The following is a 22,871-nucleotide window of genomic DNA, read 5'->3' as shown; positions in this document are numbered from 1 at the left end:
ACACTTTCCCTTTATAAATTTCAGTGAACGTGAATTTTAATGCACGTGTACGAGCCTACAGCCTCACTCCGACTTTTCCCAGAATGTCACCTATTTGAATATGCAAAACTCAAAAGTTCAAGTTCAGAAAGTTGCACTGCGCCTGAAAGAAAAAAGAAGTGGTCAGATATCAAAGTCGACTGTGAAAAGTTGAGTCGCAGTCTACTGTCTGGGTGTCAACACTACAGAAGGAGGTGGTGGAATTCCAGGGCTCATATGGTTTCAACAGTTAGCCGCTGCAATTATTGGTAGGTAAGGGGGGCTCTGACATCACTGCTGATGAAGGCAAATAATTTTTTTTTTTGCCTACCATTATCCATACTCATGTAAATAATGTGCATATTTAATAAAACAAACAAGAAGGCAGCAGATGTGGTATTACTGTTTGTTCTGTTTCAGACAATATTATAAAAGGTGACCTCAGGTGGTGATGGTGCTGCCCATTCAGAGCACATCTTCTGGAGCAAGCTGTACACACCCCTGTCTCAGAAACTGCAGGGCGACCATCTGGCCATGTGCTGACAGATGTGGTTCTAGAGTCACAAAATGCAATAGTGGATGCTATAGGAGATGCGACTGATGAACTAAGGAATATAAATGCTGTACTATTTGATATTGACCACAAATTAAAAGAATTGGTTAAAAAGTAAACTCTGCATCTGATTACCTATTTTTACATTATGCTAATTACATTCAAATGAAATTGTAACACTGTCCGATTTGACTGATCATTTGGTGGGTCAGGATCATATCGCATCTCTTCAGGTATGGGCAAGCCACGATTGTGTGCCACATTTTGCAGCACACTACATTCTTGCACAATGCAACACACTTTCTATAGAGAAGCACATCAACAAAGTGGAAATGGTTTCTATTTACATAAGCAAATTCGATCTCTGAAGGTGCCTTTATAACAATGTACGTGCAGTCAATCGCCCAAACAGCTGGAATAGTATGACTCAGGGGCAACTGAAAAATCCTGATCGGTCAGCCAGTTCACGTTGAAAAGCTCCTGTGACTAAAAACTCGAGGGTGGACAAAACTTGCAAAAGAGCAGGTAGAGCATAATTTCTCAGTTTGACTTTGTAAAGCCAGCCCCAGTTCAGCATATAGCTCCAAGAGGATAGCTCTTGGGAAATCTAAATCAACTTAGAAGCCAGTCATCAACACTGGACAAGAAATCAGTATGATCTCTAAATATGCGCTCTCTTCTAATTCTTCCATTTGCAGTGTCTTCTAACAATGCTAAAGCAGCCAATGTAGTTGGAATAGTTTGGCCATTTGGTGCATCATTATATTGTTACAGATTGATTACAATCTTGTGCTTTAAATTTGTAAACAATATGCAATTAATTTTGGAGTATTTGATAAAATCTGCATCATGGATACAAATCTAAAATAGAAAGGGAAATCACACAGAAACAGTAGCACTGCTCTGACATGCAATGTTGCCCATTTACAAAACCGAGTAGAAACATGCTTATGTATGGTCTGAGGCTGCTGTGAAAATGTGCCCAGCATAACGGCAAGTTTAGTTTTTATACATCTTGATGCAAGCTTGGAAATAGGCGTACGCAACATCTTTGTGTGTATGCACTGTTTATGCATGATGCCCCTGGGCACAAAAACATGATATTAAAACATATTCGAGCCAGCATTGGAAACTGGAGAATCCACTTTCATAGTAAACCTCCAAACCCAAAATGATGCAAACAAGGCAATTTTATTTTTAAATTGAGTTTACTATCAAATAAAGCATCAGTGGTAGGAAGATCACATTAAGAATAAAATATGAGTGTTAAACAACAACTCTGTAGCATCCATTGTCCTACCTAAACAGGTTTTGAACCCTGTTCTGTATAATAGGGGGTTTCATCCAAATGCCCATCTTACTAGAACCAAAAGCCTTTGCTAAAAACTCTTTAACTGTCTCAGACGCTTTATACTAGCAGTACTGTGACTTCAGATCTACTCTCAGAGCGACAACCCGCCAGGCTTGGAATTAATTCCATGATCAGGGAGAATCTATAATGTTTTAAGGGCACCACCCCACTGTGCCCTCCTAGTAGTATCTGACGCCACAGAATCTCTTTACCTTTTGTAGTCCTCAAAAGTCCAAGCCTCTTAGGTTACCCCTGGGCTACCTCACTTAAAATATGTACATGGAGTGACCCCTTCTATTTAAGATCCATATCCTGCCACTTAGTATGGACAGTAAACATTAATCTCCTGTCAATACATCTGAGAGTCTCACTTTTGATAGTGCAACACTCATGAGTCAGAAACATAAAGTACTGTACGTTGATGTTAAGACTTAGGAGATGCTATGACTGTCTGTCATCTGGTCTTTCTCTCTGTTTTCTTCGACATACTGAATTTCCAGGGCATCCAGAATTGGCACTCCAGCCACCATAAAAAAACCTCACACTGGTTCCATTCCATCTGAACTAGTGTGGTGCTGAGGTGTCACCCGTTGCATGGCTGCACTCGGGTCCTAACCTGGGGTCCTGAGTTGGTTTGTCATGTGGTGGGTGCGGCAATGTGCTGTATCAGCGTGTGCTCCTAACCTCCTCCTCTTCCTCCTGTTCATTTGTAGATGGTACTTACTGTCCTGTTGTTTCCAGCAGTAGCCTTGTCCAGGTCCTGTGCCACTTTTATCTCCTTAGTGATCCTTTAGTCATTATATAATCCATCACTATATATACAACATATATAGTGATATTGAAATTTAAATAGAAAAAATACTCATCCAGTTAGCTTAGTTTGCATTTGGTGCTAAATTAAAGTCATTGTAAATATGAACATGGAAAAGCATCTATGCAGAACTAAAAATTAATTAAAAATGTTGAACTACTACAGGGTATAGTGTTGAACGGGAGAAATGTTGCATCATTTGTCATTTACAGCATTCTTAAGTGACAAAGAACATAAAAAGCTCCCCAGGGCATGTTGACATGTAGGTAAGCTGTATTTCTACCGGGAGCTAAACAGACCCTGAAAGAAATTGTGATAGCAGAAGTGAGGAGAATGCAAGCCATCCAAAACAATCATTTGTGAAAAAAATGCTATTGTATATAACCTTAAGTGCTCTAATAACATAATGAACTTGAAAGATAAAGGATTTATAAAATACACTTTTAAAGATTTGAATATGTACAGTATATTTTATTATAGTATGGTGATCACAGAAATATAATATTCTTAATGCAGCATGCATGGGCCCAGAAAGAGTCTCAGCCACTTGTTTGGGTCAAAAATAACTTAAGAACGGCCTCAAGCTGAAAAGGCCATTATTTTCTGCAGTTCTACAAAGTGCCTTTTGAGCTTAAATCTATCGGGACATGGGTCCCATGGAAAATCTTACCATGATATTAACCTCACAGGAACTGAAGAGGACAACTCATCTGAGAGGGTTAGACTTTATCAAGTCCTCTGTGATTTGGAATCCAAGCAACCAACTATGATTAGGTTTTCCAAGTCACAGAGAGCTCAACTTGTGAGAGTTACAGTAGCAAAATAACCACAATCCCATAACTAAAGCACATCTAAATACAGCTCCAAATGGTACCATGAAAATGGTTTTCTTTTTTATATTTGTAAAAATGAATAAAAAATATTGTTCATTCTTATTACCGAAATATAGCTGCATAGCTTAAAGGCTTTTAATTTTTTTTGTCTTGGACAACATTATCCATTTAGTATTGCATTTCTACGAGCCACTCAGTCCAGTGTAGTAGATACATTGTAACATAACAGGAGCAGACACAAAGGAGGATGCAGACCATTAAGTATACGTAAAAGCACAATAGGTCAAGTGAGGTTTACAAATAAAATTAATATTCATTGGACTGTGGGAAGAGAGCAGTATTCTCAGAGGAAGCCAACAAAAATAAGCACTGTGGGACAGCCTAGCTACCTGCTATACTACCATGCAGCTCTAGGGAGGAAATAACTACTTGTTTTGATTTCTCTATATTGTTGTCAATGTTAGTCAATTTAAGTATGGCCTAAACTAGAAAATGAGATGGGTAATTCTAAATAGAGTAGAGGTTAAGCCACGCTATCCATTTGTTGATTTTAAGCTCCAGTGAACCATTTATAGACTTGTTCTGGAACAGAGTCTTTCCTGTGGGAAATGACAACAATGCAAGAGGCCATCCACAAAAACAAACTTACACTCACTTACAAAGGGACAGTTTAGCGCCACTAATTAATCTAACACATTTCTTGAGATGTGGGAGGAAGACCCGAGAACCTGGAGAGAAACAGGAGAATATGCAGACTGTACACAAACAGTGACTGAGCCTTGATTTGATCCTACAATAGTAGAGATAGGATGATGCCACATTTGTGATACCAATACTGAAATGTTTAGTATCTGCCAATACCAATACCAACCCAATATTCTTCTCTTTGACAATTGGTGTCAAAAATTTGAAATCAAGATGTTGATGAATCTCAACATTTTAGACATCCCTGAGTCTGAAATATTATTTTTGGAATTATGTCTGTGTGTGTGTATGTAAACACGATAACTTCAGCACGCTTTCACTTAGGTCAACCAAATTTTGCTTACAAGTATTAAATACCATACAGTAATCCCTCGCTATATCGCGCTTCGCCCTTCGCGGCTTCACTCCATCGCGGATTTTATATGTAAGCATATTTAAATATATATCGCGGATTTTTTGCTGCTTCGCGGATTTCTGCGGACAATGGGTCTTTTAATTTCTGGTACATGCTTCCTCAGTTGGTTTGCCCAGTTGATTTCATACAAGGGACGCTATTGGCAGATGGCTGAGAAGCTACCCAACTTACTTTTCTCTGTCTCTCTTGCGCTGACTTTCTCTGATCCTGACGTAGGGGGATTGAGCAGGGGGGCTGTTTGCACACCTAGACAATACGGACGCTCGTCTAAAAATGCTGAAAGATTATCTTCACGTTGCTACCTTCTGTGCAGCTGCTTCCTGAAGCGACATGCTGCACGGTGCTTCGCATACTTAAAAGCTCGAAGGGCACGTATTGATTTTTGATTGAAAAACAAACTCTGTCTCTCTCTCTCTCTCTCTCTCTCCCTGCTCCTGACGGAGGGGGTGTGAGCTGCCGCCTTCAACAGCTTTGTGCCGCGGTGCTTCGCATACTTAAAAGCCAAACAGCCCTATTGATTTGTTTGCTTTTCTCTATCTCTCTGACATGCTCTGCTCCTGACGCGCACTCCTTTGAAGAGGAAGATATGTTTGCATTCTTTTAATTGTGAGACGGAACTGTCATCTCTGTCTTGTCATGGAGCACAGTTTAAACTTTTGAAAAAGAGACAAATGTTTGTTTGCAGTGTTTGAATAACGTTCCTGGCTCTCTACAACCTCCTGTGTTTCTGCGCAAATCTGTGACCCAAGCATGACAATATAAAAATAACTATATAAACATATGGTTTCTACTTCGCAGATTTTCTTATTTCGCGGGTGGCTCTGGAACGCAACCCCCGCGATGGAGGAGGGATTACTGTACATCGATTTCTTTCAACATTTGATATATTTCTACTAACCGGAAGTGGTATTTTTTTTATTCATGCAGCTTTACTTTTATAATAATTGTTCAATATATTATTAATTTGATTTGATTTTTTGTTGATGGTTCTTTAATGTACATAATATAAAAATATAATCATTGTCTTGTGGTTTACTCCTCAAGTATCCATCCCCATATCGGAGTATATGAGAAAGTCTAAGGGTGTTCTATAAAATTATTCTAGTTTACTCAGCTGTCTGTCTAATTCTTCTTCTTTCATCTCACTCTCCACACTAGGGCTATGAAATGTGCCTAAAATTATGATTTAATTATTCATATTAATTATATATTCAAATATGTTCAAACATACATTACAGATTATAACTGTACCATTGTATTTTACATGCATTTTGCAATTATATTATTTTCTTTTTTGGTTTGCATTTGTAATGCAAAATGTGCCTATGATTCCTGCACTGCTGCTTAAAAGAAGTACATGAAGCCTCCTGTGAATGTGACACTTGAAAGCATAGCCCTTCATAGAAACAGGAGTCTGTATGTGTACAGAGTGATAAGGACAAAGTCAAGCTGGTGTCACTTCACGCCACCTGTAATGCACAAAAGAAGCCTGATACAATCACTCGTGACTGCTCAAACAATTTTTTTCCCTCTGTTATCGTTATTTTACTTTCTAGATGTGGGATCCTGAGATAGAGTAGCTTTGGGCAAGGTTTGAGTTGTTGGATTCTGAACAACAAGCCATACAAAAAACTAAATTACAAACTGGCAGCTGACTTGTATGGTGGTCTATTTGATTCAGTTGTGTCTTTAGGAAAATAATTAAAGGGTTTAAGGAGTCACAAGGATTCTGGGAAAATAGTGAAAAGCGTAATCGCTGTGTTAGTATTGGGAATCTAGCTTTCGGGAATAAGCTTTTACTTAAGAATTTATTTTTTGGCACCTGTGGTGATAAACAACTTGAGTATGAACACTCTGACTGATTCTGGAGTTGCAGAAAATTTTATAAGCTCCATTTTGCTTCATAATTTGAAAATTAAAAAGTCAAAATTGCTGCATTTTACATTTCAATTACATTTCCTTCTTTGTATTAAATTCTAGAATTCCACACGTATGCCCTGGTTAAGAAAACATTTCTGGCATTTTTGTCCTGATGTCTATTGATGATATACTTATTTTTTTCAAAAGATTATAAAACACATGCAGAACACAAGTCATACAATGATTATGAAGTAGCCACCTTTTTGAAAAGTATGAATTTCATCAAAATAAGGTATTATTTTTAGGATATGAGATCACCTGCAAAGGATTAACAATGGACCACCCTAAGGTAATGGCTATCTTAAACTGGAAACAGACAGAAAGTGTAAAACAGAAGCAAAGGTTTGTGGTTTTCACGAACTACAGTCGATTCATTCAAAATATCAGTTCTATCATTGTTTCTATCACTTCATTAACCAGAAAGACTCATAAACATTTGGACCTTAGAGGCCCAATCAGCTTTGAAAATTTGAAGTCCATATTTACTAGAACAACAGAGTCATGGACTCAATATCCTAACTTACATGTGTTAAATGTGTCAGATCTCAGGGTTGGTGCAATTTTATTACAGAAATTTCCTGATATTGCTTTAACTCACCCCGGGGCATTCTGTTCCAAAAAACTCAGCTCAGCGGAACAACATGATGTCATGGTTGGAGGGTGCTGCTTTCATTCATTTGTTATCAATACTGATTATAAGAATTTAGTATACCTGAAAACTACTAAATGATTGAATGCCTGTGAAGCACGTTGGACACTGCTCTTCAGTCTCTTGAATTCTTTTATCAGTTATCATCCAGGGGAGCATAATCTAAAAGCTAATTCTCTCTCTAGAATGTTTGAGGTTGACAAGCTTATTTCTGAACCAAAAAATGTAATCCCATTGTACAGTTTAATAGGTTCTAGACGAACTCCTAGATTTTCTTCAGGAGTCTCTTCATTCGGCTTGGTCCTCCTTCTCAAGTCTCAGCCCCAAAATACTTGAAGGAAAATTATTTTTCCCAACCAAGTTACAAGGAAGATTTTGGAGTGGGATAATTCTTCCCCTTTCCTTGGTCATACTAGAATTTTTAAATCTTTGCAATTTTTATAAATATATTTTTGGTGGCCAAATATGGCCTAGGATGTTAAAGACTTTGTTAGAGTGTGTGAAATTTGTAACCAATCTAAGTCTTGAGGGTTCATTTAGGTTTATTACAACCTATTCCTTTACCTACCCTCCTGTGGGAAGACATTATGACAGACTCTATTACTCACTTGCTTCCATTTAAGGGTCACACAACCATTTTAGTTATTGTTGATCGTTTTTCAAAAAGTGCTCATTTTGCCCCGTTAAGCCTCTTCCCTTGGTGAAACAACTGATCGAGATATTTATTCAGTGATATTTTAAATTGTGCAGTTCATTCTGTCTGACCTTGGGCTCCAGAGTAAACTACTTCATACATTGAAGAGAGTACGGTTTGAAGGATTATAAATGGGTATCGGCAGGTGATGTACATGCGCCATAGCTTTGATCCTCTTCCATAGACAATTTCCATATAAACTAAACATGTGCAACCAAAACTTGCTCCTTGGGAGAGGGTTGTGTAGTATTTGCTCACTTTTATACCTACTGTATGTTTTTGGGTAGTTTGGGATTTTTATAAGTGGAGATTTAATTTCTGACCTCTGTTTTCACTTCTGGTTGGTTTTGTGAGTGCTGTTTATCATTACTGTTATATTTATTTATTTACTTGATGCCATATTGTTTGCACATCATCACATTCCCATTCATGTTCTTGAGCAAACAAAAATAAAATATAAAAATAAAAACATGCTATCTGAATCACAGATATGAGTATGAAAATTGTTTGAAAAAAATCAAAGTGTCATTATAAATCTTAACTTATTTCAAATCAACATAGAAATTTTTAAAAATTAAAATAAAGCCTGTATCAAAATAAAATATTTTCTGTGTGTATCGGAGTGGTGCTACAGTCAGCTCGGAAAAAGGGCTTCCGCCCATGAGAATTAGTAGAATCAAGACAGTCAATAAATCAATCAGCAGATTGCACAGACAGGACAAGCACAAAACAGGTTTTGTTAGGTGGAAGAATTAACAGGTTCATGAACTAGAGAGCTAAAAGATCAATCAGCTAAAACATCCATCCATCCATCCATCCATTTTCCAACCCGCTGAATTCGAACACAGGGTCACGGGGGTCTGCTGGAGCCAATCCCAGCCAACACAGGGCACAAGGCAGGAACCAATCCCAGGCAGGGTGCCAACCCACCGCAGTCAGCTAAAACAGACATCCAAAAATGCTTGGCCAAATAAATGCAGTGCCAAATAAAAATACATATCAACCATTGTCTAATTGAATAAACAACCTAACACAACAGGAGATTTACCATTTAGTATTGTTGTTGTACAAATGGCCTCTCATATACAGAAGAGTGGACATGGGTTGCTTCTTGAGAGCTAAACATCTGCTGTTCAGTGAGAAGCAGATGCAGAAATCTCAAAAAAACAAGAAACAGCTTCCTATCTCCAAAACCTGTTTTCTTACAGGAGCAGCACAGGTGTGATGCAATAAGCGACAGCCAGCTAAAGAGAAACAAAACAATGGCAGCAAAAAAACCCAAGGACTCCTGCTCATTCCAGATTCCCTATCCCTACACTATTTAAACCAAAAGAAAGGCAAAGGCAAATTTATATTTAACTTTTTGGAAACCAAAATGTCTTTGCTCTAAAACAAAAAAGAACAGTCTCTTAATTGAGCGATATTTGATTTTTAAAGAGTTATCTTGCCATTTGCAAAACATAAATCACTGTTATAAATTTCCACCTACATTTTATAACCGAAGGTATTTATAATATTAAAAGTCAGCATTAAAATATGTATATACTGTAATAATAGCTATAATGTGTCTTGATGAAAAACTGAGGAACTGCACAAAACAGTCTACTAGAACCCTTATAAAGTCATGTGGTGATTTATGGTTGACTGAGCTAAGGTGATTTGTATTTGCGGCCAATGGCCATAGGAAAAAAAATAAGTTAATAATGTTGTAGAAATTGCCCAAACTAGCCTCAATAATAAAGCTTTCATTATTATCCTTAATATTTCAAAGGGTCTTGTATGTTTTCTGACTCTTGGAGAACCCTTTAAGGTTTGTTTTGCTTGGCCCGCTCTATGGGGCTAATGCATTCACCTTGTAGTGTTTTCACCAGTGTTTCTCAATCTTTATGGTCCTGTGACCTAGCTTTGCCTTTCTAAGATCTTTGACAACCAACTAGTAGCAATTTCAAAATGCCCCTTATCAGAAATGAGCACAATCACAGGTTGCACTTGGTGAAACCAGCTCACTTAGAAACAGGGAAACATATCCCGCAGTGCTGCCAATCGCTTAGGCAACCCACCACAACCCACTTACAACACACCATGACCCACTCATGGACTAACAACAGCAACCCACAACCCATCGGCAGCAATCTGGGCTGAAACCCAGTGGTTGAGAAACACTGCCTTACAACGTATCCACTGCCTACTGTTAACCCACACCAGACCCATAGAGCACCAGTTTGCAATGACCTGTACACTTTGTATCACCAGTCCGAGATGGAGCCATAAATCAGCATATGACTGTAGTTTCAATATTTTCTGAAAAGAGTCTTCTATTATTTTTTTAATGAAAACAGGATTACAGACACTTAATAAGTAAGCTTATACTTGATTGCATGGCTTCAGAGTAAATCCTAAATAAACAATGCTTCACCAAAATGTACAACATCTCATTTTACAGACAAGCATACAATTAAATAACTGATTTCATTAACAGTAATAACTGGCTTCTAATGTAAAGACCTTTGTGGCTTTCCAGGACTGAGATTGGAGATATTTGTCATAGAACATTACGGACTGCCTAGCAACAAGCTGGATGATCATTTGGCAGATGGAATCTGTATTGCCTGGAATTTTGCTTATAATTATTCTTTTTCAGATAGCCTCAAGTTAATAATTCAAATGTACCCATTCATTTATTAAAGTCATTTAAGCATGTCATTTTAACAATAGACTCTCTCTTTCTCTGTTACTGTACATCACCATATATATATATTGTGTATATATATATATATATATATATATATATATATATATATATATATACAGTATATTATATTAAAAAATTTGGGGTCGTGATGTGATCATCTCTGAGAGACATTTGAAGTCCGGCGAGACTTCTTGCATGTCACGCCCTACTTACAAACAATTTCTCAGAGACAATTTAATGTCCCACGAGACAAGGAAGTGAGACAAAAGGACAGCTGCTGTATAGGCTTTTAAATGATCGTTGCGCAGTGCAACATGCAGATCACGCAGCTCTGTAGCAGCTAGCAGCAAGCCAGCAGCTGATCCGTCTTTAGTATGCATTTAGCCCCCCCCCCCCCTTCACAACAGTGGCTAGCGTGAAGTGTGCCCCCAGAGGTGGTCGTGGGGTGGGCGAGCGAAGCGAGCAGGGGGCACAGCACCCTAGTCTATTATAAAAACAATCTTGGGAGGGAGACGAGGAAGACGAGACGTGATCTTCTCGGAAGACATTTTGATGTCACTTGAGACAAGGCAGTGAGACAAAAGGACAGCTGCTGTACAGGCTTTTAAATGATCGATGTGCAGCACGACAAGCAGAACACGCAGCTCGCCAGCAGCAGCAGCAAGTCAGCAAATGATCCGACTGCATCTCCTTAGCGTGCGTTCAGCCCCCCCTTCACAACGTGAGCAGCATTATATGTTCCACAAGAAAGAGATTTGACCACACCCAGGGCCGAAAATAAAGGACAAACAGTAGATAACAAAGTAGAACGTCATAAAGAATTCAAAAATGTTGGCGTGGTACACATGCACAGCAGGTTAGAGATAATGAAAGTACGAAAATGCCAAAGTCTCAAAAAAAGGATAGGAAAGATCACATAAGCGCAAACAAATGGAAATTATTACTTGGTGAAATAGCAGAACAGCGAAAAGAGATCGAATATATTGTTCGGATTTAAACTTAAAGCCGGAGACTTGTAGATCGTCTAATTCATGTTGCCAACAAAAATTAAAAGATTCCTTAAACGTTGTTGCAGGATGAAGTCCTGTGAGACGGAGACTTTTAACATGAGATTGATTCAAGTCATGCCCTACTTACAACTATTTTCAAACAAGACTACGGTCATCAACCTCAGTTGCATGAATGCTTTTGTCAGACACACTTCCTGCGCTATCAGTTCTTATAAATTTTATCAGAACAATAATTTTATACATTCTAGATGACACGTCAACAACAAAGCGAAGAAGAAAGAGCAAGGACAAACATTATTTATTAGAGAGAAAGAAATGATATTCACTCACAGGCAGTTATAAGTTGCGTTGTCACAATGTAAGTCCAAACACGGAATCAAAATTCAATGCGATCTTGAAGAAAAGTTAATTCCAAATATTGTTCTTACAAAAGTTGTAAAGTAAAAGTGAAAATAATGCATATGTAACAATTCCCATGAAAATAAATAATCTTTTTAAATTGTATATCCGGTAAACCAAACCCAGGGGTGGGTGAGCGAAGCGAGCAAGGGGGCGGAGCCCCCTAGTATATATAAATATGTATCTTGTATAATATGTAATGAATGTCACCACTATACCTCCTTTACAGGGATGGTTTTAAGGGGGACACTGTAAAAGGCTGGAATTCAATAACAAATATACTCTGCCCTGCCATAGCCTAGAAGAAGACGTTTGGAAGAGGAAGAGGAAACAGACTCAAAGACAGAAAGTAAAAGGAAGTGAGAGAAGAGTAGTAGGACAGAGAGATTCCACTGTGTCTACTCTGTGTGCTTTTCAATGGACATGTACTATGTAAAAATGCATTTAACTGAGTTGAAGCTATTTAATTTAAATTCTTACAATTCAATTCAGTTTAATTTACATAATGTGCTATACATCAACACTGCAATTGACCTGCACCTTTAGTTAAAACTGTAATAGATTACGTCAAAAAATATTTAGTGATGCTCCAGCCGCTTGCAACCCAGAATTAAAATGAACCTAAAAATAGATGAATGAATAGATGGGTGCTGAACATTGCTGAAAAGGATATTGCATAATTACAGCTTAGATAAACAGTGGTGATGCAATAGATTTAATTAGTTGCCTATTTTAAAGCTGCTTTCCAACTGTATGCAAAACTGTCGAAGGCCCACTAAAAGCTGTGGATTGACGATTGAATATTCCTAATAAGGTACTTTCTAAACCAAAATTAAAATTACAGTGATTACATTTTCTTACTATCAATATCATGACATTAGATTATTTTCTTTATTCATTGTATTAAACTGAAGCCTATGATCACTAATGTTACTATTATACAGAAAGTACTAAACTCACATTGGTAATATATTTGTACATTTGTGTATTTTATAATTTATAAAATATACATGTATGTATTTAAGGTTAAACTTAGTAAAATGAAGCTATACAAATTAATGAATTACCCTGCCAAATGACCATTCTTAAAGTCAACACAGTAACAACTACTTTTTCATATATTATGCTTTTCCTTCTATCAGAATTTCCCCTGTAATTAATATGGAGTTTTAAAAATATTTTGTATTAATTTTAAAATTAAATTACTTGACAAATGGCGATTCTTCTATAATTTAGAATTTACATATCACCTTTAACTATTGTAACTTAAAGAAAGGTCAAGTACAATAAAATATAAAACAAACAAATAGAATCCACCCTTCTGTCTTGCAATCATTTAAAATCTAACTTTAATGTTGCTTTCTGTGAGTAAGCTGCATATTTTACAAATATTATGGATAATATCACAAACATTTCTGTTTTGTAGCCTTTTATTTTTCAAAATCATACTCACTCACCTAACACAAAGCTGCAGCAGTCCGCTCTGACTAAACATTTTCTAATTGTATGACTGTGGTATTAGGTATACAGTATGGCTCAAGAGATTCAGCATTATTCAGAGCTTGTTCCCTAGAAACTGCGTCAACAGTACTTCAACAACACCTTAGACTACAGAAACATTCTTGGACAAATGAATAGAGGGATCTTATGATTTGCAAAGCAACTCACTTTGATAATAAATATAAAATATCTGCATTTTCATTTTTGATTTGTATTTGCCCTTTATTGATCAGTGTTTTGTGACTATAATGTTGTATTATATTCAGAATAGCAGCAGTTATTATGTCAAAAATGTATTACAGTTCTGGAAGCTGTTCTTCACTTTATTTTTTTCTGGTTTAGATACCAATACCAAGTATTGGCAAAACGGTCTACAATATAAACTATCAGTCACTGAGGAATAACCTGTATTAGTGTAGTAGAGTCATACGCATTAAAAATGTCAGGACTAGCAAGAAACACCAATACAGTGATCCCCTGTGTACACACACTACTCTCATTATGTGGTGTATTGCCTTCTGTTTACTTGAACTGACATAACAGTTGGTTGTCTTGGTAATGACTAGTAAGACAGAGCCAATTCAAAAATATATTTTTTATATGTTATGTGAAAAAACAACATTTTTATAAATAATTTATATATATATATAATGGTAAGAGTTGTCCATCTGTCATGCAGAAACCACTAGACCTTAAACCAAGATCTTGGTTTTATTTGAGACCTTATCAGAGCTAATTACATGTAACATGACCCAAGAATTAGAGGTCAGGCTACCTTGACCACATAGCTGAGCTTTGAGTCCTTTTCATTGCAAAACTTGAATCGGATATGCGGCATAGCTAACAGGAACGGAACAGCAGCACATGTACAGTACATCACAGTGAGACACATTGCACAGGCCAACTGATTGTTCTCAGTGCAAATGCAAGTTATACATTAAAGAGTGCAAAAACAAAAAGTCATACACGACCAAGGAATTGGAATTGCTGGTTTCCTCTGCCCCATATTTGGGTTTTGGGTCCTTCTCCCAGCAAGCGGCAGCATGGCCACTTGGCATGGCTAACAGCTAAAAAACTTTGGTGACATCAGCTGACACTGAAGCACACTGCATCTTTTCATCGTAAATGCAAGTTGTAAACTTCAAACCCTAGAGACAGAAATCAGTAGTCACCTTTTCTGGATCACGGGAAGGAAGTGGAAACAGTGAATGAATATACATAATGTTGAGTCTTCCATCATTTTCTAAACTGAAACATTAAACAATGATCCTCTATTCTAAAAACAATCTGTGCTTATGTCTTCTTCTTAAACTCAAAACTATTCATTAAAGACAGTAACATAATGTTCTTCTTTACCATAATGAAGTCCAGTTTATCATTACTTTCTGCTTAACTGGCCTGACAAATGCATATATAAAGATACTCTATTTGATTTCTAGGCAGAAACACAGATTATTGGAGCTGATGTCAATGACCGGATAAATGTTTGCCTGAAAGCGATAATGAAGACACTGGGAACCATAGAAGCTACCCATTACATGCAACACTTAGCAAAATTAAATTGAGGAAGGAAGTCATAATCATTCACACGGAGTTCGTTCCTAACTATTGAAATACAGAATATTTTTAATAAATGTATCCCTGATAGCAAGACACTCTGAACAATAGACTGTATAATGACCCTTACGTACACATGAAACTTAGTCTGATGTGCCTCGCTACTGCATGGGATGCAGGGAGTTGAAGCAGGATTGGGGTAGAGCCTTGTGGGGTACGCACTTTGTGAGGGCTCGGACCACTTCCCTAGAGAGAGGCAAGTGATGAGGTCAGGGTTAATTAACAGTGCATCCAGGCAGAACTTTGCAAATAGAAGCATTGGAGTTGGTAGGAAGACAGCATCAGGGTGAGAAGGAAGCAAATGGTTAAAGGGCAGGCAAGATGCAGATGTGATGAAGGAGACTTGTTTTTATTATTTTGGAGGTGTCCCTGTAGCCCAGGCAATGGGCGGCGTTTGGGCACTGTTTACATCACAGCATTTCAAATAAAAAGTAAGTCAGCATTTGGAAGAATCCCCCAGACAAGAGGCTCCTGGGTTTCTTATTTGACTGGTCATCACACATGGTGTTCAGAAGTGGGATCTGGTCATTAGACAAACGGTGTTGCGTCAGTGTGGAGATGAAACGAAGCAGCAGTCAAAGTCCGGGTGATAGTAAATTTAAGAAGCGCTCACGGCGCATACAGCTTTGCCTAGGCAGTTAGCCTTCATGGAGTAGGGCAGGTTTTCAGCCCACGTGAAGTGAGAGGGTGACTCAGAGCCTCCTTCAGAGCAGTTCGTATTTATGAGGCTAGATGCCAGGGAGTGTACAGTGTGACACACCTTTATGGAAGGCGCTCAATTTAATGTGAGGCTGGACAAGGCAATAGGAACAAAAGAACTCCAGTGCTACCCTTGTTTGTTGGTGTGGCCTGAATTTAAATACCACTTTCTGTATTTAGCAAATACACATGAATGGATGGAGGATTATGGAGCAGGGCAACTGTTGGCACACATAGATGTAAAGGCGATAAGCGTTTTGGCTGAAGAATTGCGCAAAGGGCGTTGGGGCTACACAGAAATGTTAGGCCGTTTGGAGGATCACACGTGGCTGAGGGTGGATAGGGAAGCAGTGCCTGTGAGCGCTGGAATAAAGACACAATGGATGAGTGGGACTTTATTAAAGTTTGGCAGATTTGATAGAACTGGGTCTTGGAAAGCATATTACACCTGTTTTTGCATGATTGCCAGGGGAAACTGATGGAGTTTGGAAGAGCAAGCTGTGCAGCTGACTGCAGCATTGGATGGTGATGCATTGGTGGCACTGATGGATGTGTCAGAAGATGAGCTGTTAAACGCTCATGCATTAGAAACAGCACTGGAGCAGCGTTTTGACCATGTAGAAGCTGTCACTGTAAGGCGACAGCTAGAGCAGAGAGTTCACAGGACAACTGAGGCCCTGACAACATTTTCTGCGTATGTATGGCCTCTAGTGTGACAGGGTTCTCCCCATTTTGACAGATCAGTGCAGGCCAAGTTTGCTATGGGGGCATTTCTGCAGGTTTGAGCCCACCATATCTCCGGCAGCAGATCTGTTTTGCTAAGCCTAAAACCTTGGAGCTAGCTTTGCTGTGCAGCACAGGAGGCAGAACAGATACTTACAGAGGGCTGCAGTCAAGCACCTCTTACATCAACAAGGTCAGCCAAGGGAAGGAGACCAGAAACTATCCAGCAAACTAAGGCCCTAGATGTAGATCAAGACCATGAGGCAATGGCTCCAGTGACTCCCTGTCCAGAGATTCAGGAATCTTTCACATCTAATGCACCCACCCCGCTGCGGGCACTGTGGACATCCTGGACATTTGCATCTTGACTGCCCCACCAGGGCTAAACAAGAGGTTTCTCAAGTAAGCACTCTGTCAGAAAACAACAAGGGACTGATATAGGAGGGAACAACACTCGCCCCAAAAGCAATCCCAGTTGGTCAGTGGGTGAGGGAGACTACTGCTACATTCAAGTTTTGATTGGAGGCCACGTATGCAAGGCGCTGGTGGACACAGGGTCCACTGCATCCATTGTCCATCCTGATGTTGTGGATATAGCAGTCCTATGTACAGCCATTTCTACTAGGTTGATGACAGCTACATGTGAGATGGCCCCCATGTTAGGCAGAGCACAAACAGACATTCATATTGCTGAGAAGCAGTGGGTGCAGGATGTTTGGGTGGCTAAAATTAAAGACCTCTGTATCTTGGACTTAATTTCTTACATCAGCATGGGCCCGAATAGACCTTAAGATTGGAACTCTGTATCTTCAAGGCATTGAGACACTGCCCTTTTGGTCTTTACAATGCTCTACCTACATTTGAATGGTTAATGGATAAGGTATTGGCAGGTATCTCTGGTACTCAATGCCTTGTCTACTTAGTTGTTTACTGGTACATGGCAAGACTTTCCGGGAGGCTCTGGAGTCCACTAGGTAGGATCTGCAGAAGCTTCATGTGGCCATCCTTAAGCTTCATCCTAATACATCTGAAATCATCACAGCAAATCGCGGTTCAGTAACATCGACTCCACGCTGTGCCGCTCACTTTCAAGGCCAAGTGAGCTTTACCCCCTTGCCACATTGTTGGAGCGACGACGTCAGTGATAAAGAACTTGGCCTGTTTCAGCTATGCAGGTGGGGGTAAAAGGCCAGAACATCTCCATCGGCACAGGCAAGCATCTCCATCCAGAACCGGTTCGACCCTCTCCACACCCCCAGTTTGCCTTCTACCCCGGGTGATGTATTTGTGATTGGAGATTCAATTATATGAAACCTAATTATCTCTTGCCCTAATCAGAAAACTCGTGTGTGAGATGTTATGAGACGAGCGCCGACAGTCTTTGAGAGGCACAAGAACAGGGCAGTGGGATCCATTGTGATACACGCCAGGGTAAATGACGTGAGACCCCGACAGTCGGAGATTCTCAAGGCAGACTTCTCAGCACTTATTAAAGCCACAAAGGAGAGGACCCCGGCTGCAAGAATCTTTATCTCGGGTCCCCTACCCCTCGTTAGAAGATCGAATGAGTATTACAGTCGTCTGCTGAGATTAAACATTTGGCTGAAAGGCTTCTGCGAGAGTCAAAACATCGGGTTCGTAGACAATTGGGACCTCTCCTGGGAGAGGCCACATTTCTTCAAGCGGGATGGTCTGCATCCAAATAGATTCGGCGCCCGGGTCCTCTCCAAAAACATCGCTAAGGTAATTCGTCTCTCGACTGTCTATTTTTACTCCTAACCCTTTCCATAATGCTTTGCTAGGACGTGGTAATTCGGTAACAAAATCTTCCTCCCAAGTGCACTGCATTAATACTGTAATAACTAACCTCAATGCATGTAAAAAAAAACTAGGCTGTGGGGCATAAATACAAATAACTTAATTACAATTATACCTCTTGATGAACAATATATTAAAACTATCAAAACAGATTATAGATTAAATAAAAAATACACACAGAGTGGCGCTAATAAAAATAACTTAATTTCTATCTAAAATACCCATAACACACATACAATTCAGTTCTGCTCTTCCAAAACATTAAAAATCCATCCATCCATCCATTTTCCAACCCGCTGAATCCGAACACAGGGTCACGGGTGTCTGCTGGAGCCAATCCCAGCCAACACAGGGCACAAGGCAGGGAACCAATCCCGGGCATGGTGCCAACCCACCGCAGAACATTAAAAATGGCTTTATTAAATATTAGAGCATTAACCAAAATGACGTTTTCCACCAACAATCTTATTAGTGATAGGAAAATTGATTTTATTGCACTAAATAAATTAGTTATTTGCATTAAATTATTATTAAATTAAATTATTATTTGCATTGTGAATTTCCCCTTGGGATTAATAAAGTATCTATCTATCTATCTATCTATCTATCTATCTATCTATCTATCTATCTATCTATCTATCTATCTATCTATCTATCTATCTATCTATCTATCTATCTATCTATCTATCTATCTAAATGAAACGTGGCTTAGCTCTGATGGTGCGGCTGTTTTAATCAAATCTGCGCCTCCGAATTACAGCTTTGCTCATGCGGATTGCCAGGGTAGGAAAGGCAGCGGTGTAGCAAACATTTACTCGAGCCGGTTAAAGTGTAAAGATGTCGGCTTTGGCAAATTCAAGTCCTTTGAGTATCTTGCCATTGTTATTCATGGAGTTTCTCAGTTTCTAGTATTATCCATGTACAGACTTCTTAAATACAATGCGTCTTTCTTTGAGGAATTCTCAGACTTGGTGTCAATTGTAATTACGGACTATGACATGTTCCTAATAGTTGGTGACTTTAATTTTCATATTGATAATCAATGTGACCTGAAAGTAAAAGAATTCATGAACCTCCTGGACTCTTTTAATCTGAGCCAGCACATTAGTCAGCCTACACACAAAGCAGGTCATACGTTAGACTTAGTAATTACTAAAGGACTAAAAGTTGATGTGAAGCAGATCATTGATATTGGTCTATCAGACCATTTTCTGTTACTGTTTAATATAGAAATAATGATAGAAAATATTCACAAGAAGTGTATTGTTAAAAAACGCTTCTTTGATTCATCAGCAGCTTCAAAATTTACAAACATTTTAAGCAACCAGTCCATTTGTAGTGCTTACTACAATAGTGAGAATAATGTAAATAATAAGGTGGAAAATTTTAATACTAAAGTGAGAGCTGCAGCTGAAAAGACAGTTAAAAAATCTTCTAGTACTGTTACACCATGGAAGACCCAAAGAGTGTCTGATCTAAAGAGAACATGCTAGAGAGCTGAGTGTAAATGGAGAAAAACTAAACGGATTATCCACTATGAGATATTGAAGGTTAAAATAACAGAATACAATAACACAGTTCGTCTTGAGAGCCGCTGCTATTTCTCTAGAATTATAAATAACAATGCTAGTAATCCCAGAGTCTTATTCTCTACAATTGATCGTCTGCTAAACCCAGGTCACTCAATGGAATGCCTCCAAAATACTTCCAGTGAAACTTGTGAGGCTTTTGCTGTATTTTTTAATCACAAAATTAATAATATTAGAAATAATATAGTACATCTCCCCAGTACTGATCCTCTTAAACCCCAGTACTCCATCATAAACAAATTAAATTCTTTCACCAGGATAGATTTACCTGATTTATATAAAATAATTTCTCAAATGAGACCCTCCACCTGTGTCCTTGACCCAATACCAACAAATTTTTTCAAAGAAGTATACAGCATGCTAACTGATAATATTCTTGATATTGTAAATTCATCATTAGATATGGGGATCTTCCCAGACTGTCTTAAGACTGCGGTAGTTAAACCCCTGCTGAAGAAAAATAATCCTGACTCCTCTGCTATTGAAATTTTTAGGCCTACAGTGATCCCTCGCTATATCGCGCTTCGCCTTTCGCGGCTTCACTCTATCGCGGATTTTATATGTAAGCATATTTAAATATTTATTGCGGATTTTTCGCTGCTTCGCGGGTTTCTGCGGACAATGGGTCTTTTAATTTCTGGTACATGCTTCCTCAGTTGGTTTGCCCAGTTGATTTCATACAAGGGACGCTATTGGCAGATGGCTGAGAAGCTACCCAGCTTACTTCTCTCTCTCTCTCTCTTGCGCTGACGTAGTGGGGTGTGAGCAGGGGGGCTGTTCGCACACCTAGACGATAGGGACGTTGCTACCTTCTGTGTGCAGCTGCTTCCTGAAGGACATGCTGCACTGTGCTTTGCATACTTAAAAGCTCGAAGGGCATTATTGATTTTTGCTTGAAAAACAAATTCTCTCTCTCTCTCTCTTTGTCTGCTCCTGACGGAGGGGGTGTGAGCTGCCACCTTCAACAGCTTTGTGCCGCGGTGCTTCGCATACTTAAAAGGCAAACAGCCCTATTGATTTGTTCGCTTTTGTCTCTCTCTATCTCTGTGACATGATCTGCTCCTGACAGCACTCCTTTGAAGAGGAAGGTATGTTTGCATTCTTTTAATTGTAAGACGGAACTGTCATCTCTGTCTTGTCATGGAGCACAGTTTAAACTTTTGAAAAAGAGACAAATGTTTGTTTGCAGTGTTTGAATAACGTTCCTGTCTCTCTACAACCTCCTGTGTTTCTGTGCAAATCTGTGACCCAAGCATGACAATATAAAAATAACCATATAAACATATGGTTTCTACTTCGCGGATTTTCTTATTTCGCGGGTGGCTCTGGAACGCAACCCCCGCGATGGAGGAGGGATTACTGTATTTCTAACCTGCCTTTCTTAAGTAAAATTCTAGAGAAGGCAGACATTATGCAGCTTAATGTCCACCTTAATAAACATGCTATTCTTGATAAGTTTCAGTCGGGTTTCAGAACAAATCACAGCACAGAAACTGCACTTGTTAAAGTAGTAAATGACTAGCTGGTAAATGCAGACAGAGGCCATTTATCTGTTCTCATCCTCTTAGATCTGAGAGCCGCATTTGATACCATTGATCACAAAATTCTTAGAAATCGCCTTAGTCAATGTGTGGGCCTCTCTGGCAGTGTCTTAAATTGGTTTGAATCCTACCTGGCAGGTAGAAAATTCTTTGTAAGTTGTGGTAATTATACTTCAAAGACACATGATATCCTATATGGTGTTCCACAAGGCTCTATCCTGGATAGTAGTAGTAGTAGTAGTAAAAAACATATACAGTATTAAGTAATATTATGTAATCCAGAGAGTGTGTGGAGTAAAGAGTCCAGTGTGGAGGAGAGCAGCATGGTGTTCAGGAGCCGGACTGCTTGGGGAAAGAAACTATTGCACAATCTCGCAGACCTGCTCCTGATGCTGCAGTCGTCTTCCAGATGGAAGAGGAGTAAACAGTTGGTGGGAGGGGTGGTGGGGGTCAGCCATGATGGTAGTGGCTTTATGAAGGCAGCGTGAGGTGTAGATCTCCTGCAGACTGGGTAGAGCGCTGCCAATGATGCACTCAGCAGTCCGCACAGTCCTCTGAAGGGCTTTGCGGTCTGAGGCATGGCAGTTTCCATACCAGACTGTAATACAGCTGGTCAGGACGCTCTCTATGGTGCCTCTGTAGAAGGTGGTAAGTATGGGTTTAGGGAGGTGCACCTTCTTCAGTCGTACCAGGAAGTAAAGACGCTGCTGGGCTCTTTTTGTAAGATAGTTGATGTTTTTGGTCCAGGACAGGTCCTCTGTGATATGAACACCTAGGAACTTGGTGCTCTTCACTCTCTCTACTGTGACGCCATCAATGTTGAGTGGGAGATGGACAGCCTTTGTCTTCCTGAAGTCAACAATCAACTCTTTTGTCTTTTCAACATTAAGAGACAGATTATTGTCTTTACACCAAAGTGCCAACCGTTCCACCTCTTCTCTGTACGCCGCATCATCGTCGTTCTCAATGAGTCACTCTACTGTAGTGTCATCGGCGAACTTGATAATGTGGTTTGTGTCAGAGTTGGAGGTGCAATCATGGGTCAACAGTGTGAAGAGTAGCGGGCTCAACACACAACCCTGGGGGGCACCTGTGCTCAGTGTGATGGTGTTAGATCTTTTATTCCCAATCTGTACTGTTTGAGGTCTTTCAGTGAGAAAGTCCAGAATCCAGTTGCAGGTGGAGGTGTTGAGTCCGAGAAGATCCAGCTTACTGATCAGCTGCCTGGGAAAGATAGTATTGAATGCTGAGCTGAAATCAATGAATAGCATTCTTACATGTGCATTGCGGTGATCCAGATGTGACAGGATCAGGTGGAATACCATTGAAATTGC

At 39.3% G+C, this 22,871-nt stretch overlaps 1 protein-coding gene across 3 annotated transcripts in view; it reads right to left on the bottom strand.

The window, feature by feature from the left end:
- Nucleotides 1-22,871, bottom strand: part of trim66 (tripartite motif containing 66) — a 155,886-nt gene that overhangs the window by 110,155 nt on the left and 22,860 nt on the right. Inside the window, exon 1 of one of the 3 annotated variants that reach the window (XM_051923664.1) lies at nt 13,508-13,565. The exons of 1 other annotated variant lie outside the window; for it this stretch is intronic. The gene's annotated coding sequence lies outside the window, so the exon portion shown is untranslated. Of the gene's footprint in view, nt 1-2,646; nt 2,667-13,507; nt 13,566-22,871 lie in introns of those variants that run through there. One more of the 3 variants, XM_051923666.1, reaches the window with a different exon arrangement.

Source organism: Erpetoichthys calabaricus, chromosome 2, assembly GCF_900747795.2.
Source record: "Erpetoichthys calabaricus chromosome 2, fErpCal1.3, whole genome shotgun sequence".
NCBI lineage: Eukaryota > Metazoa > Chordata > Cladistia > Polypteriformes > Polypteridae > Erpetoichthys > Erpetoichthys calabaricus.
The sequence above is the reverse complement of the archived record's forward strand: the minus strand, read 5'-3'. Positions and strand labels throughout refer to the sequence as shown.